The 16,041-nt window shown below is 40.6% G+C and overlaps 1 long non-coding RNA gene across 1 annotated transcript; it reads right to left on the bottom strand.

Moving 5' to 3' along the window:
• Positions 1–1,717: 1,717 nt before the first annotated feature.
• Positions 1,718–6,393, bottom strand: LOC307144859. The gene is made up of 5 exons (XR_013818839.1): positions 6,151–6,393; positions 5,222–5,745; positions 4,905–5,068; positions 3,232–3,345; positions 1,718–2,386 (listed from the first exon to the last, which is right to left on the bottom strand). It is a non-coding gene; the product is annotated as an uncharacterized lncRNA (long non-coding RNA).
• Positions 6,394–16,041: the final 9,648 nt, after the last annotated feature.

The following is a 16,041-nucleotide window of genomic DNA, read 5'->3' as shown; positions in this document are numbered from 1 at the left end:
ATACTTAGACGTTTCTGTCAGTATAAATCAAGTATACTTAAGTGCAATTTGAAGTATATTTCTGAGAAGTACATAAAGTATATTTCCGAGAAGTATATAAAATGTAGACTGAAAGTATACTTTCTTATTTTTAGTTTAAAAGAAGTATACTAATAGAACACTTGAATAAACTTCTTTTTCGTAAGGGTACAGTTAAACAACTGCAACACAACTAGAGTTAAACACAACTAGAGTTAAACACAACTGCAACACAACTAGAGTTAAACACAACTAGAGTTAAACACAACTGCAACACAACTAAAGTTAAACACAACTAGAGTTAAACACAACTGCAACACAACTAGAGTTAAACACAACTGCAACACAACTAAAGTTAAACACAACTACAACACAACTAGAGTTAAACACAACTGCAACACAACTAGAGTTAAACACAACTGCAACACAACTAGAGTTAAACACAACTGCAACACAACTAGAGTTAAACACAACTACAACACAACTAGAGTTAAACAACTACAACACAACTAGAGTTAAACACAACTGCAACACAACTAGAGTTAAACACAACTACAACACAACTAGAGTTAAACACAACTACAACACAACTAGAGTTAAACAACTGCAACACAACTAGAGTTAAACACAACTACAACTAGAGTTAAACACAACTACAACACAACTAGAGTTAAACACAACTGCAACACAAATAGAGTTAAACACAACTACAACACAACTATAGTTAAACAACTACAACTAGAGTTAAACACAGCTACAACACAACTATAGTTAAACACAACTACAACTAGAGTTAAACACAACTGCAACACAACTAGAGTTAAACACAACTAGAGTTAAACACAACTGCAACACAACTAGAGTTAAACACAACTAGAGTTAAACACAACTGCAACACAATTAGAGTTAAACACAACTAGAGTTAAACACAACTGCAACACAACTAGAGTTAAACACAACTACAACTGGTGTGAAAAGGAACCAAAACACCTGAAAAAAACTACAAAGTATAATTTTTCGCCCTTGGTCCGGACCAAATGAACCGAACTACAGATGTGAAAGCCCTAAAACCCCTTTCTCCTGTGTTTGGCTGTTTATGGAGTTAGTGAAAATTTCTGTTGTTCATTTCTTTTCTCTAACAAGACAGAGTATTTTTACTTTGTAACAAAGTAGTCCAGAGTACTTTTGCAGTTTCGGCCTTTCCTCCTCCTGAAGAATATTTTACTTCCTTTTGAGTTGCTTCATTTATACTTTATAAATAAACCTTGTTGAACTGGGGTTTACTGTCAGTCGTTCGGGACAGAGGAACGGCACACTAACTCAACTCAAATCTCTTTACTTTCCCACTGTTACTCCTTCACCTCAGGCAAACATTACACTGGGCATATAACAACAGTATATAACTATACATAATAAAACTCTTTAATGGTTTTACATGGACTTTCAGCCGTTATTCTGTTCACACTCATCTGATATGAATCAGTTTATATTGTGAAATGTACTCACTTAAAAATGTTGGGTTAAAAATAACCCAACGAATAACCCAACTGTGGATTGGTATAGCACCTTCCCAACTGTGGGTTATTTTAACCCAATGCATTGGGTTAAACTCCAGTTGGGTTAAAATAACCCAACAGTTGAGTTAAATATTTATTTTTATTTATGACCTTATTTTAATAAATAAAATACAAATTGTTTTCAAATACAGATTGTTTATTTGTATAAACAATACATATGTTTCAACAAATATATTTTTCAATTACAAACTATATATTGGGGAGTCTAGCATTTAATGTAAATATACATAATTGTGTACATAAATTCAAAATGCACAAGTGTATACAACACACATAATAAATTCAAAACCTATGCAAATATGTACAAACAGTACACATTCAAAACCTACACAAAAATGCACATAGCATACATACAATTGTACAGCATACAGCACACAAAAATTCAAAATGAACACTAAATTTAGAACTACACATTAATAACCTATACATTTAATTCAATAACCTATACAAATATGGACAGAATACACAAATTAATAACAATAAATCCTAATCACAACTTTATTAAAAGGTCTTCACTGTACACTGAATGCATTGATGTGTTAGTGTAAACATACCTTGAGTAATAAAACTACAAATACATATGTTGACTACTGGACCTAATGATGATGATGATCAAAGTTCTTAATGAGGCAGGACCTCCTCCAGATATATTAAAATTTGCATGCTACAAAAACTCCCAAAATGGGTGCAGAGGTCTTGAAATAGTTTATGTCATAGATGTAAAACATTTTTGAAACACATCAAGTCATGTGGATCCGGGCTTGTCTCACTGTTTCTCACTTGTCTCCAACCTTAAAAGAATAAATAATGTTCAGTTGGGCATGCACTGACAACATCAACAGTGTTAAATTATGAAAAAGATACATTAAAGCAGTGCTGTATTGAATTAAATTATGGTCACTCTAATTAGTCATTACACCTGCTGTTAAATGGTTAGTTCACCCAAAAATGTAAAATCGGTCAATAATTACTCGCCCTCATGTCTTTCCAAACCTGTAAGACTTTCGTTCATCTTCGGAACACAAATAAAGATCTTTTTGATGAGTCTTACAGATTTCTGTCCCTCCATTGACAGCTACACAACTATCACTTTTAATCCCCAGAAAGGTAGCAAACACATCATAAAGGTAATACATGTTACTCCAGTGGTTCAACCTCAATTTTATGAAGTGACATGAGTATATTCTATCCCTTAACCATAATTTATCACTTTATTTACAACATATTAAACTCAAACGCATGTTCACGAGAGCACCTCGACATTAACATGTTGTGTTAATGCGCGAGCAGACGACAAGAGTGTGAAAGCAACAATTATGTATTTTTGCACAAAGCACTCGCGTCAGTTCATAAAATTGAGGTTAAACCACTGGAGTCACATGGATTACTTTAATGAAGTCTTTACTACCTTTCTGGGGCTTGAAAGTGGTAGTTGTGTATCAATGGAGGGACAGAAATCTCTCAGATTTCATCTAAAAGATCTTCTTTTGTGTTCTGAAGATGAGCGAAAGTCTTACAGGTTTGGAACGACATGAGGGTGAGTTAATCATGACAGAATTTTCTTTTTTTGGATGAACATGAGCTGAAGAGCAGTGTAATTTATCAAAATTGACTTGATAGTGTTGCTTTTACTTACAGGCCAAATGTCATTTAAGCTGCGCTTCATTTCAGCATATGTTGGACACACCATTTTTCCATTTGTGAGGTATGGCGATGATGGAAGGATGTCAGGCCATTTCTCCAGGATCATCTTTGAAAGACAAGAAAAAAACAGTTTTCAACTATACCACACATGTGTGAACCTAATTTCATATGCACTTAGACACAGCCAAAACAATTTTCCAAAATAAGACACCCCTTCCATATACAGTAGAGGGTATGCACTGACGTCACTTTCCCGCCGAAGAGCTGTTGCGTGACTGGATTTAATAGGGGAAACTGCGAAAACGTGAGTAAAACAAACGATTATCAGTTTAAACTAAAGGTTGGACTCGATATAGTGTTCCTTACAACTTTACAAAGATCCAGTGATCTGTGGATATTGACATGCAGCCAGGAATCCTGTTTCCTGATATTTATATGAGCCTGATTTAGACACCCAAAAAACAAAACAAAAAAAAAACTAATTTGCCTGTGAACGCTTTATATAACGACAATATAAGTCCGGGTGATCACTTCTATCAATGTTATATATATTATATCGTCCAGCCCTAAAACTTTTATAGTTTTTTGTCAATGTTTATTTAAAAACATCCAATTATGCGCTCCATTTGCTTCTCTGTACTGTAGTGATGGGTCGGTCATGAATGATTCGTTTATTTTGAACGAATCTTTAATATGACTCGGGACTACTGAGTCTGTACTGGAAACAGAAATTATTAGTTCATCTCTTGAGTCTTCGGGTTCGAGTCCGAGTCTTTTGTTCTTCCTGTCAGTCCCATAGAGGCTATGCTGTCAGTACCGGAAAGAGAAATGATTAGTTCATCTCTCGAGTCTTCGGGTCTGATTCTTCTCTCTGAGTCTTTCATTCTTTTGTCACATGACAGCGCTGGACACATAAATGAGTTACTAATTTTTTAACAGTAACATGCTACATTTTTGGTCTCAAATTATAGCTTTTTAATTTCTTTAAATTTATAATTTAAGAATTTCTGTTATGATGGATCTTTTCCATATGGATGAGGTACTAAAGAGTTGGTAATGCTTTAAACTTTATCTATGATGGGGCAAACCACTTTGATAAAGATATATATTATATATATATATATAGTCTAATAACAACAGTTCCGTGACATAAAACTAAACGACTCGAACCCGAGAGATAAACTAATCAATTCTGTATCCGGTACCGATTGCATAGCTCAGCTTATGTAGTCACGTGTTGAAAGAAATGACTCGAACCCGAAGTCGATAGACTCGAAACGTGAACTAATCAATTCTCTATCCGGTATTACAGACTGCAAAGCTCAGTTTATGAGGATGTCACGGGATGAACGAACGGCTTAGATTGGGTAAACTAACAGACTGCATAGCCTGAAGACCCAGATAAATAAATTAATCGTTTCTGTTTCTCATAATTTGGCCTCTTCCTTGCATTGCATTTTTTTTCTTATTCTAAATGTGATCAACATTTGATGTGTTTGGGGAATTTGGCTATTGACATGTAACATTTAAATACATTCTGCTGAAATTAACGAAATGACTTGAAAAAATATTTATTAATTTTTATGAATGAGATGCAAAGATCCAAGTTAGTAAAATGATCCGAACTTCCCACTACTACGTCACGTGCATACATATTAAACTCACCATTCCAAGAAAACTGTGAAGTCTGGGATATTCTCTAATGATTTCTTCAGCAGTTCTTGCAGTTTGTTGAGGTGGTGTGTGTCTCACGAACTCCTCGACTTGGCTGTGAGGACTTCTTGCTTTCTTTTGCCACTCAATCATTGTCAGTCATCAAACAGCTCAGACTATATTGAAATAAAAAAAATACTGTATTGAAATTACGGAAGACAGCTAAAAAAAAAAAAAAAAAAAAAAAAAACATAAGTAATTATCTGTACCTGGATCTGTAGTAGCCCCAGCACTGCACATTTGGTATCTCTAATCATTATTCAACTTACCAACTTGTTAGTAGAGGGACTCCAAGACCGGTGCCAGATAAGGAAGACATCCAAAATGTGTACTGTACACTGTCCAGGACCAGAGTTGAGAACCATTGTCATCCAGCAGCATATACTTTCATTTACTCCTTTCTGTGTTGGAATGAAGCAGAAAAAAATAAATATTTTCAGAAAAGTAAACTAACTTAGTCCTTAAAAACTTGTTACTACAGTAAATCAAGGTAATCTGTGTATTGGAAAACATCAACTTTCTTTAACTAATCATGAACTAATCGTTTATTTGTTGCACAATGTTTCCCATTTCAATGTTGTTGGGAATATCTGCACTTTTTTCATCTTTCTTTCATCTCGGGAGATTTCAGCGAATTCAAACGCTTCTCACCGCACCTCACAGCGCTGTTGTGGTGTCGTGTGACCGATGTCTGAGCTCGCGCCGCTGGGCCGAGCTGATAAATGGTCCGTGCACTACGGTTCATATGAGTAGAGCTCTTTCGTTCCGCATTTAGTGACAATTGTAGTCGCACCTGTACAAAAAAAGTACGTTACCAGTCTGGAGCACTGCTTCAGCTGTGACAGCTTAAAGTCCCTTTAAGACATTTGCTATCACGAATAAACAATTGCTATCCGTAAAACAGGCGTAATGCTAGTGATTTCAGACTAAGGCCTACTTAGTTTATTGTAGTAGGTAACTGGTAGTAAACGGTTTCGCTAGTATAATGTTATAATTAATTACTTTATTACTGCTAGCGACCTAACGGCGATAGCTAGGATTAATTTCCAATCGATCTCACTTCCCGGAGATCATTAAAACGGTCTAAAGGGAACTTCGTTTTTAAAAAATATAAAATTCATATTTAGAATAATTATATTCAACGTCTCAGTACACAATACTTAATGTTATATATACATAAAAACGATATATGACTTACCTTTCATAATCAGGATGCAGCAGCAGCTCCTGCGTTGACTGTCTGTCACTGGACCGTTAAAATTTGAACCGTCGCTGCAGAAACCGTAGGCTATTTAACCCAACAGTCGGGTTATTTCTAGAAATTACCCAACGATTTTAAAAATGACCCAATATTTTTGGAAAATAACCCAACATATTGACCCAATATGTGTAACCCAACGGTTGGGTTACACAAATAACCCAACGTTTTTTACTGTGTAATGATCTCTCTGATGAATGTGATGAATCTGATTATGCGACTGATCCTGTAATATAATCTGATCAGATGAGAGTCTCTTTCTGCTTCATATGAGACACATGATGATCCTCATTGAGCTTCAGATCAGATTCTCTGATTTCTCTTCATTGTCTCTGATCCTGAAACTAAAGGCCTTTGAGTTTCACCTCAAATCTACTTCTGACATCTAGTGGACAAAGATGAAAACTGCAGATCATATTCTGTGTGTTAGGAGGAATAGAAAACGTCTCCGGTTACGACTGTAACCTATGTTCCCTGAGAACAGGGAACGAGACACTACGTCAGAATGACGCTATGGGGAACGCCTCAGGCGTGACAGGTGTCTGAAATAAATATCAACTCACGTCAATCATGTTGACCGGCGACAGCCCGTGCATCATCAGCTTGAATGATGAGCGCGCGACCTGGATGTATAAAGGGGAGCCTTGCACACATGACAACATCCTATCGTCTGAAGGGACTGTTGCAGGCAGGCCCCGAGGCATGGCAGGAAGACGTAGTGTCTCGTTCCCTGTTCTCAGGGAACATAGGTTACAGTCGTAACCTGAGACGTTCCCTTTCGAAAGGGAACTCTACACTACGTCAGAATGACGCTATGGGGAACGATATACCAACGCCACCATGCTGAGGGGAGTGCATGCCCAAAGGCAGTGACAACTGTCCGAACCAGTAATTCAGAAACACTGGAACCACTCACCCTTAGGTCACATCGGGCTGTCAGTGACAGCACTCCCTACCGGTCATAGCCCAAGCTAATGAACCAAGAAACCGCCAGAACATAGTTAATTGGGGGTATATCTGGGCCAGCTCAAAGGCTTAGGACCACAACTTCCAATAGAAGGGGTCCCTTCTAGGGAGTGTGGCTAGGGGACCCAAGGGACTCCCAGCCAGTCACTATTCAGGGGAGCATGCCTCCTGAAATGCCACCAGGCTGGCCTGGTGATCTATACTAAGACTCACAGTCTGGCCATTGCCTGTCTGTCCAAGACAGAGCCTCTGGAAGTTGCCTTGGATAAGGCATCCAGAAACTGAAGGCCTGTAAAGCTGGCAGAAACCATTCAGTTCCGGATCACAGAGACGGGACCTCCCAGAGAGTGTGACTTAACCTCAAGAAACGACGGAAGTCGTCCACTCAATCCACGGGTCTACCCAGTGCTCGATCCGAACACTGGGGAAGTAAGAGAGGGTTCAAACCCAGGAAGGTCTACTGAGACCTAAGACCTGATGACCCCCTCATGTGGGGAGCTCCAGTACATGAGGGCTCATATCAGGAAGGCCGGAGAGGCCTGTAACCTGACAGCCACACAATGTGGGGCTACCTTCAGAAAGGCCTAATGAGGCCTGTAACCACAGAATGTGGGAGATAGCCTGAAAGGGAAGCGCCTGTCGTAAAACATTGCGACAGAAGACGCATCTAGAGTGGGACCCAAGGTGAAGAACCGGAGTCTGAGCCAAGTAAAAAAGGGAATGAAGCATACAGCGCATAACCCTTACCATAAATATGGATTTTAGAAGGTACACGAAACGAAAGTGCGTGTACTTAGCCAGTCCAAATCCAGGAAGGCCTGGTAAGGCCTCTAACCTGGTGACCACAGTATGTGGGAGCTCATACTCAGGAAGGCCTGTGAGGCCTGAGACCTGGCGACCACAGTAAGTGGGAGCTCGTATTCAGGAAGGCCGGAGAGGCCTGTAACCTGACAGCCACACAATGTGGGGCTACCTTCAGAAAGGCCTAATGAGGCCTGTAACCACAGAATGTGGGAGATAGCCTGAAAGGGAAGCGCCTGTCGTAAAACATTGCGACAGAAGACGCATCTAGAGTGGGACCCAAGGTGAAGAACCGGAGTCTGAGCCACGTAAAAAAGGGAATGAAGCGGACAGTGCATAACCCTTACCATAAATATGGATTTTAGAAAGTACACGAAACGAAAGTGCGTGTACTTAGTCATTCTGAATCCAGGAAGGCCTGGTGAGGCCTCTAACCTGGCGACCACAGCATGTGGGAGCTCATACTCAGGAAGGCCAGTGAGGCCTGTAACCTGATGCCACACAATGTGGGGCTACCTTCAGAAAGGCCTAACGAGGCCTGTAACCACAGAATGTGGGAGATAGCTCGAGAGGGAGGCGTCTGTCGTAAAACATTGCGACAACAAGACGCATCTAGAGTGGGACTCGAGGTGAAGAACCGGAGTCTGAACCACGTAAAAAAGGGAATGAAGCAAACAGCGCATAACCCTTACCATAAATATGGATTTTAGAAAGTACACAAAACGAAAGTGCATGTACTTAGCCATTCTGAATCCAGGAAGGCCTGGTGAGGCCTCTAACCTGGCGACCACAGCGTGTGGGAGATCATACTCAGGAAGGCCTGTGAGGCCTGTGAGGCCTGAGACCTGGCGACCACAGTAAGTGGGAGCTCGTATTCAGGAAGGCCGGAGAGGCCTGTAACCTGACAGCCACACAATGTGGGGCTACCTTCAGAAAGGCCTAATGAGGCCTGTAACCACAGAATGTGGGAGATAGCCTGAAAGGGAAGCGCCTGTCGTAAAACATTGCGACAGAAGACGCATCTAGAGTGGGACCCAAGGTGAAGAACCGAAGTCTGAACCACACATAAAAAAGGGAACGAAGCGTACAGCGCATAACCCTTACCATAAATATGGATTTTAGAAAGTGCATGAAACGAAAGTGCATGTACTTATCCATTCTGAATCCAGGAAGGCCTGGTGAGGCCTCCAACCTGGCGACCACAGCATGTGGGAGCTCATACTCAGGAAGGCCTAGTAAGGCCTATAACCTGACGACCACAGTAAGTGGGAGCTCATCCTCAGGAAGGCCGCTGAGGCCTGTGACCTGACGACCACAGAATGTGGGAGCTTGTATCCAGGAAGGCCGGTGAGGCCTGTAAACTGGGAACCACAGCATGTGGGAACCAATGATCAGGAGGCCAGACGAGGCCTGTAACCTGATAGTCACAATGCGTGGGAGCTCACATTCAGGAAGGCCTGATGAGGCCTGCATCCTGACATGTGGACGCTCACAACCAGTGAGGCCTATACCCTAGCGACCACAGTGCGTGGGAGTTCACATCCAGGAAGGCCTGGTGAGGCCTGTAACCTGACATGTGAAAACTCATAACCAGGAAGGCCTAGGAGGCCTGAAGCCTGGTGACCACTGAATGTGGGAGCTTAACACTCAGGAAGGCAGAGAGGCGTGAAACCTGGCGACCACAGCATGTGGGAGCTCATACTCAGGAAGGCCTATGAGGCCTGAAACCTGGTGACCACAGTATGTGGGAACTCACATTCAGGAAAGCCGGATGAGGCCTATAACCTGACATGAGGAAGCTCATAACTAGGAAGACCTGCGACCACGGTGTGTGGGAGCTCATACTCAGGAAGGCCGGGTGAGGCCTGTAACCTGGCGGCCACAGTATGTGGGAGCTCATATTCAGGAAGGCCTAGTAAGGCCTGTAACCTGGCGACCACAGTATGTGGGAGCTCATAACCAGGAAGGCCGGATGAGGCCTGTAACCTGATGACCACAGTATGTGGGAGCTCACATTCAGGAAGGCCGGTGAGGCCTATAACCTGGCGACTACAGTATGTGGGAGCTCATATTCAACCACAGTATGTGGGAGCTCATACTCAGGAAGGCCTAGTGAGGCCTATGACCTGATAACCACAGTATGTGGGAGCTCATCCAACCACAGTATGTGGGAGCTCATAACCAGGAAGGCCGGATGAGGCCTGTAACCTGATGACCACAGTATGTGGGAGCTCACATTCAGGAAGGCCGGTGAGGCCTGTAACCTGACATGTGGAGGCTCATAACCAGGAAGGCCTCGTGAGGCCTATGACCTGATAACCACAGTATGTGGGAGCCCATATTCAAGAAGGCCTGGTGAGGCCTATAACTTGATAACCACAGAATGTGGGAGCTCATATTCAACCACAGTATGTGGGAGCTCATTTTCAGGAAGGCCTAGTGAGGCCTATGACCTGATAACCACATTACTCCTTGACAGTCAATTCCTGGGAGCTCACCTCAGGGAGGCCCAAGCGCTGTCCGGTTGCAAAATGGGGACTGTATGGTCAAGGAGGCCTGTTAAGACCTACTACCTGACCATCGAAAAAGTAAATCTAAAGATTTTCTTACCCAAAACATTTTGCCCCAGACTCTAAAACAGGAGACGTGGTCTGAAAAGAAACAGAAATATGTTAATTTCACATTTCACAAAAAGACCAGAATTACACCTGCTCTTTTTGTTTGCTGCTCATCATTTTAATTCCTCAATTAAAATGCAGCCAAAAACACTGGATAACGCGATCTGGATGATAGGCTGAATTACTAAATATCTAACTTCTTAAAAGTCAGATAATATTCCAACATTTTAATTCATAGAATTAAATGCAGCCATAATCACCAGACAATACTGTTTAATATTTATTATACGTTCTCGTAATCTACACACTGCCTCGGCAAGCGCGAGAACGAGTCGTTAAAATATATTTGGCTTTCATCCCTCGAGAAGAAAGTCAACAGGTGCGAGGTTGAAACATCCGACAGCGCACGGATTTTTTCTTTCTCACGCGCGCCGAGATATTTCTTAATGAACACTGTCAGCACCCTCAGGAACTGCTGTGAACGCCTCGTACCCAAACAGTATTGTTTCACAAATCGCGTGCACCACGGGGCTCAGATGCTGAACCCTCCTCCCTCGAGAAAAGGGTCCGACGAGAGCGGAGCATCTTTAAATGAAAAACGCTCACAGTTTGCACAAGAGGCTCTCTCGAGAGCCTCCCGCGCGCTTCAGCGATATTCTCAAAACAGACAAACAGTCCCTGAAGACGAAAAGATGTTGTCTTGTGTGCAAGGCTCCCCTTTATACATCCAGGTCGCGCGCTCATCATTCAAGCTGATGATGCACGGGCTGTCGCCGGTCAACATGATTGACGTGAGTTGATATTTATTTCAGACACCTGTCACGCCTGAGGCGTTCCCCATAGCGTCATTCTGACGTAGTGTAGAGTTCCCTTTCGAAAGGGAACACACACTCATACAGATTTATTTACAATGCCTTCATTTCTATTTTAAACAAGTGACATTCTCTCAGTTTAATTCACTGAATGTCCTTCATTATCAACTCACAAATAATAATGTGATTTTACATGTTGTGTGAATGACTGAACTTCTAGCAACTTCTGCTTTAATGTATACTATGATGTGTTTGTGAACAGTAGATATTGAGTATTGAGTAAGTGTTGATCTGTTGTTGTTCTGAACAGCTTCAGTTCGTCTGTTAAAGTCACTAATGTTCTGCTGATGGAAATCAGTGTTAATAAATCAGAGATGATTAAATGAGCAGCTGATGGAGTTTATCAGATCTGAGTTTTACATTTAACATTCAGACTCTTGAAACTCTTCAGGAAACAATACGGCTGCGTCTCACATCAGATATTCAGAGGAGATATTGATCTGAAGAAGTACTAAGGTATGTTCTGTGTGAATGAATGTGTGGATTTATTTTCATCTTCTAGAGAAATGACATCTTTCAGTCGCTTTTAAATGAGGAAAACACATTATACTGAGACTCATGATTGTAATGCATGTATGAGTGATCTGAGTTTGTCATATTGTTGAATCAGGAGCTGATGGAGATTTGCCTGATATGAAACATCATCATCAGCTTCTGCTAACAGAAGAATCCAGAAACACAGTCTCTGGGAAGAACATCAATTATTCCCTGTTTCTAACTCTATCAGAAAGAGAAACAGAGAGATCTTCTGTGTGAAACGACAGATGAAGCACATGATGGAGAAAGCGGAGAATAAAAGTGATTCTGTCATAAACTCATCATCATAATCACAGGCTGCTTTATGATATTAAAGCTGGAAGCGTCACAGAATTCACTGGAACTAAAGAGATCTTGATTCTGATCAAACCATTCAAACCTTCAGAATAATATCAAAACAGCAGAAGTCATATTTTATAGTGACGCACATTTGACATCTTTGTGTTTGACTTCAATAATGATTCCCTTCAAATTACAACTTGTTGATTTTCATATTCCCTGATGAACTGAAATCTGTAAGTGTTTTCATTTGTTGCTGTAAAACACATTTTCATCTGTAGCTTCTTTAACTCTGCTGTGATTCTGATGATCTCCTGTAGAGGGAGACACGAGACTGCAGGACAGGGGCAAAGGGCAATCTGGAGCCGCTTTATTTTAGAGTTTTATTTTTATTTTCACTTTATTTAGTGCTTATGCATACTGTCTCAAAGAAACGTCCATAAATATACAGATAATACAATCATGCAGTTACGGTGGTTCACATCACATGTTCATTTAGGCAGAAATAATGAACACATTAAAGATGATTACAGTATATTATCTTACAGTATTGTACAGATTACAGTATATAGATGATAATGCGTTGACTCAGAGTTATGATCATCTAAAGTCTTCATAACTCAAACTGGTGTGATCTCTAGTTACTGAGACTGAACACACACACACACACACACACACACACACACTCACACACACACACACACACACACACACACACACACTTCTGTCAGAGATCTAGTGTTCTTGAGTTATTCAGCCTGAAGGTGGCGCTATAGAGCTGGAGAGACTCAGACACGCTCTGCAACTTTTAATGGCCCTAGAGAAGTGAACAACAGGTGGGTGTGTGTGTGTGTGTGTGTGTGTGTGTGTGTGTGTGTGTGTGTGTGTGTGTGTGTGTGTGTGTGTGTGAACTGAAGACACATGTAGTTTGTTTGTTCTGTAACGTGTTGTGTCCGGAGGAAATATGGAAAGCTCAGTGAGTTATTAGAGGTCAGACAGACTCTCAGAGGCGATTGGCTTTTCACAACACACACTTTATTCTCCAGAGGAACTCCTGGAACTGTCACACACTCTACCTTAACAAAATAACTTAAAAATGAGCATCAAACAGAAAACAGAAATAACCCACATACACAACCACATCCCACTCGAGGCGCGCAGACTGTTGAACAGAGAGCGCACACCTTTATATATATATACAGACTAGTACATGAAAAATAACGGGTGTCTGAGAGTAACACTGTTTCCTCACAGTCAGAAAGTCCCAGTTTGAGTCCTGAAGTGTTTCTGTGGCTTCAGTTGATCAATACTATAGATTACTGATGGAGAACAATGAGAGTTCAGACTGAGAAAGAAGATCTTGATGAGTGTGTTTGTGTTCAGAAGAGTGTGTAGAAGATTCCAGAAGACACGAGTGAACAGATGATGATGATGATGATGATGATGATGATGAATGTGACACTTTATGACAGGAGAGAAAACAACAGTAAATCTGACAGTAAAACTAAAATGTGATGAAGGATTAAAGTTCTATAATGATCAAACACTCACAGTGTGGCTTTAGTCTCTCCATACTGCTCGATCTAACAAGTCTCTGTCCTCTTTCCTCTGGTGATTCTCTGGTTTGTGTCTCATTTCTGTCCTCCATTTTCCCTCTGTCTTCTTGTTTTCTGCTGATCTGTGATTTCTGCTGATTTTCTTTCTCCTCTTCATTTGAATCTGTTCAATCACACAGACAGAGTTTCATTAAAGCGATATAACATCATATCACGAGACATCAGATCAACTCCTGATCAACATCTGCATGAGCTCAGTGTTATTACAGCATCTCAGATTAACTCTACAATATTCACAATAATCAATGATGATGACAAATGACAAATATAGAAATGTGAGTTTATGTGTGAGTCCTGATCATAAACATCTTTCTCTTCTCACCTCATGTTTGATCATATTTGATTCATCAGAACGACACTTTACAGCTCCGACTGGATCAACAGAGACTGTAAATGAAGAAAACAACCCGTTATCATCATAATTATAATACAGAGACTGAACTGATGATATAGATTCAGATCATCTAACAGAGAACATGCACTTAAAATATAGAATTTAAAACATTTGTGATAAAATAGCAAATAATCCAGTCATCAATATAAAAATAAAGCTCCTCAGTGTAAGCTCGTCTAAATCGGCCCAATGGAGGTTCCCGATAGAACGGGTGAAGGTCTCGCTCATTACTGTCTTTTCACGTGGCAAAGTAATTTCATTCCATTTAAGCTTTAATCTGACTCCATTTTATCACAACCTCGAATTTGGGTTAGATTGGCCAATTGGTTATTGGTCAATTATATAATAGTTTAGCAATACATTTGATTATTCTATTTAACTCTCTACTTTATATTTTACCCGTTTATTAGGAATCTTTGTCGCTCAGAGAGTCTCGTACTGGCCGTTTACGCGGATCTCACGGTCACAAACTCGCCAGTGTCTGATAGATAACCAGAGGTTATGGCTAAAGCGATTCTGCAATGCCGCCACACACACTTGCTATTGTTAAAAAGTACCCATGTTGCCCTACAGTCGCCCATATAACAACTTAGTTAAAGCCCGAACAATAACCAGAGGTTATGACTAGTACTTCAGCATAATGCTGTTTTAACGCTCACTATTACCTTAATAGTATTTTTATTTAGCTCCCTATTTGCGACTGATAACAACTTGACAATCTAGAATTCCACCAGATGTGCCTCACGCTCCATCTACTCTGGGATCTCCTCTGGGATCTAGTATGTACTAGAGTACATATTCAGAGTAATTCAGAGTAATTCAGAATAAAATTAAATGTAACAATTTATTATGTCAGGTAAATTTATCATGTCAATTTCATAATCAGTTCAAAGATAATCAATATAATAACATTGAATGCTCAGAGATAAAGAGTGAAAGATGTAGGCTAAACCCGACATTTAGAAAATGTCCTTCAACATTATGTGCTGATCTGAGGTCCAGAATCGCCTCAAGCCTCTTTAGCATCTCCTTAAATACTCAGACCAAGATAGAAAGATCGAGTATATATTTCAATTTATTGATCATGACTATTAACTACATCACTTTTTACTTTGTTTAGCTGACTTTTGGTGTGATGTCTCTTTGAAGGCAATGAAGTATAAAGTTGCATAAATAAATTGTCAAAAAGGTCGATTCTGTGACAAGTCGCAAACCTCAAACCACAGCCCGACTTACAAAGGAAAAGTTGCTGCTGCAAAAAAAAAACAAAAAAAAAAAACAAGCCATAATGCCACAACAGAAGAGCATTTGCATTCCACAAAAGCATAATATGTTCAAGCAGATGAACTGTGAGGCTGATCCTGTATCTATTTTGGAGCTTTTTTTGTTAAAGATAGGTGATTGTGACTGGCTGGGCAGAAAGACAGGGCACCGGCATTCATCTGTCACTTTGCTGTGGATCACAGTGCGGCTGGCCTCTGTGGTTGAGCTGCACGATAGGGCAGTTACCCAGAGACTGACAGTCAGCAAAGTCTCCGAGCCATGAAACCAAGAGAAATATGTTATGCCGCAGAACCTGGGCTATTTAATGGTGTCTGACCACTCAACCCCCACCTCCTATCAAAGTTATTCTGGCTTTTTTTGGCCTGGTATCCCCCTCCTTGCCCTCTCTTTTACCTTATGCATCTGTCTATCTCCGATCTCTCTCTTTTTTTCTCTCCTGAACACAGGTGAAATTAACAGTCATG

This window comes from Squalius cephalus, assembly GCF_949319135.1.
Source record: "Squalius cephalus genome assembly, chromosome: 17".
NCBI lineage: Eukaryota > Metazoa > Chordata > Actinopteri > Cypriniformes > Leuciscidae > Squalius > Squalius cephalus.
This window is presented reverse-complemented; position numbering and strand designations above follow the sequence as displayed.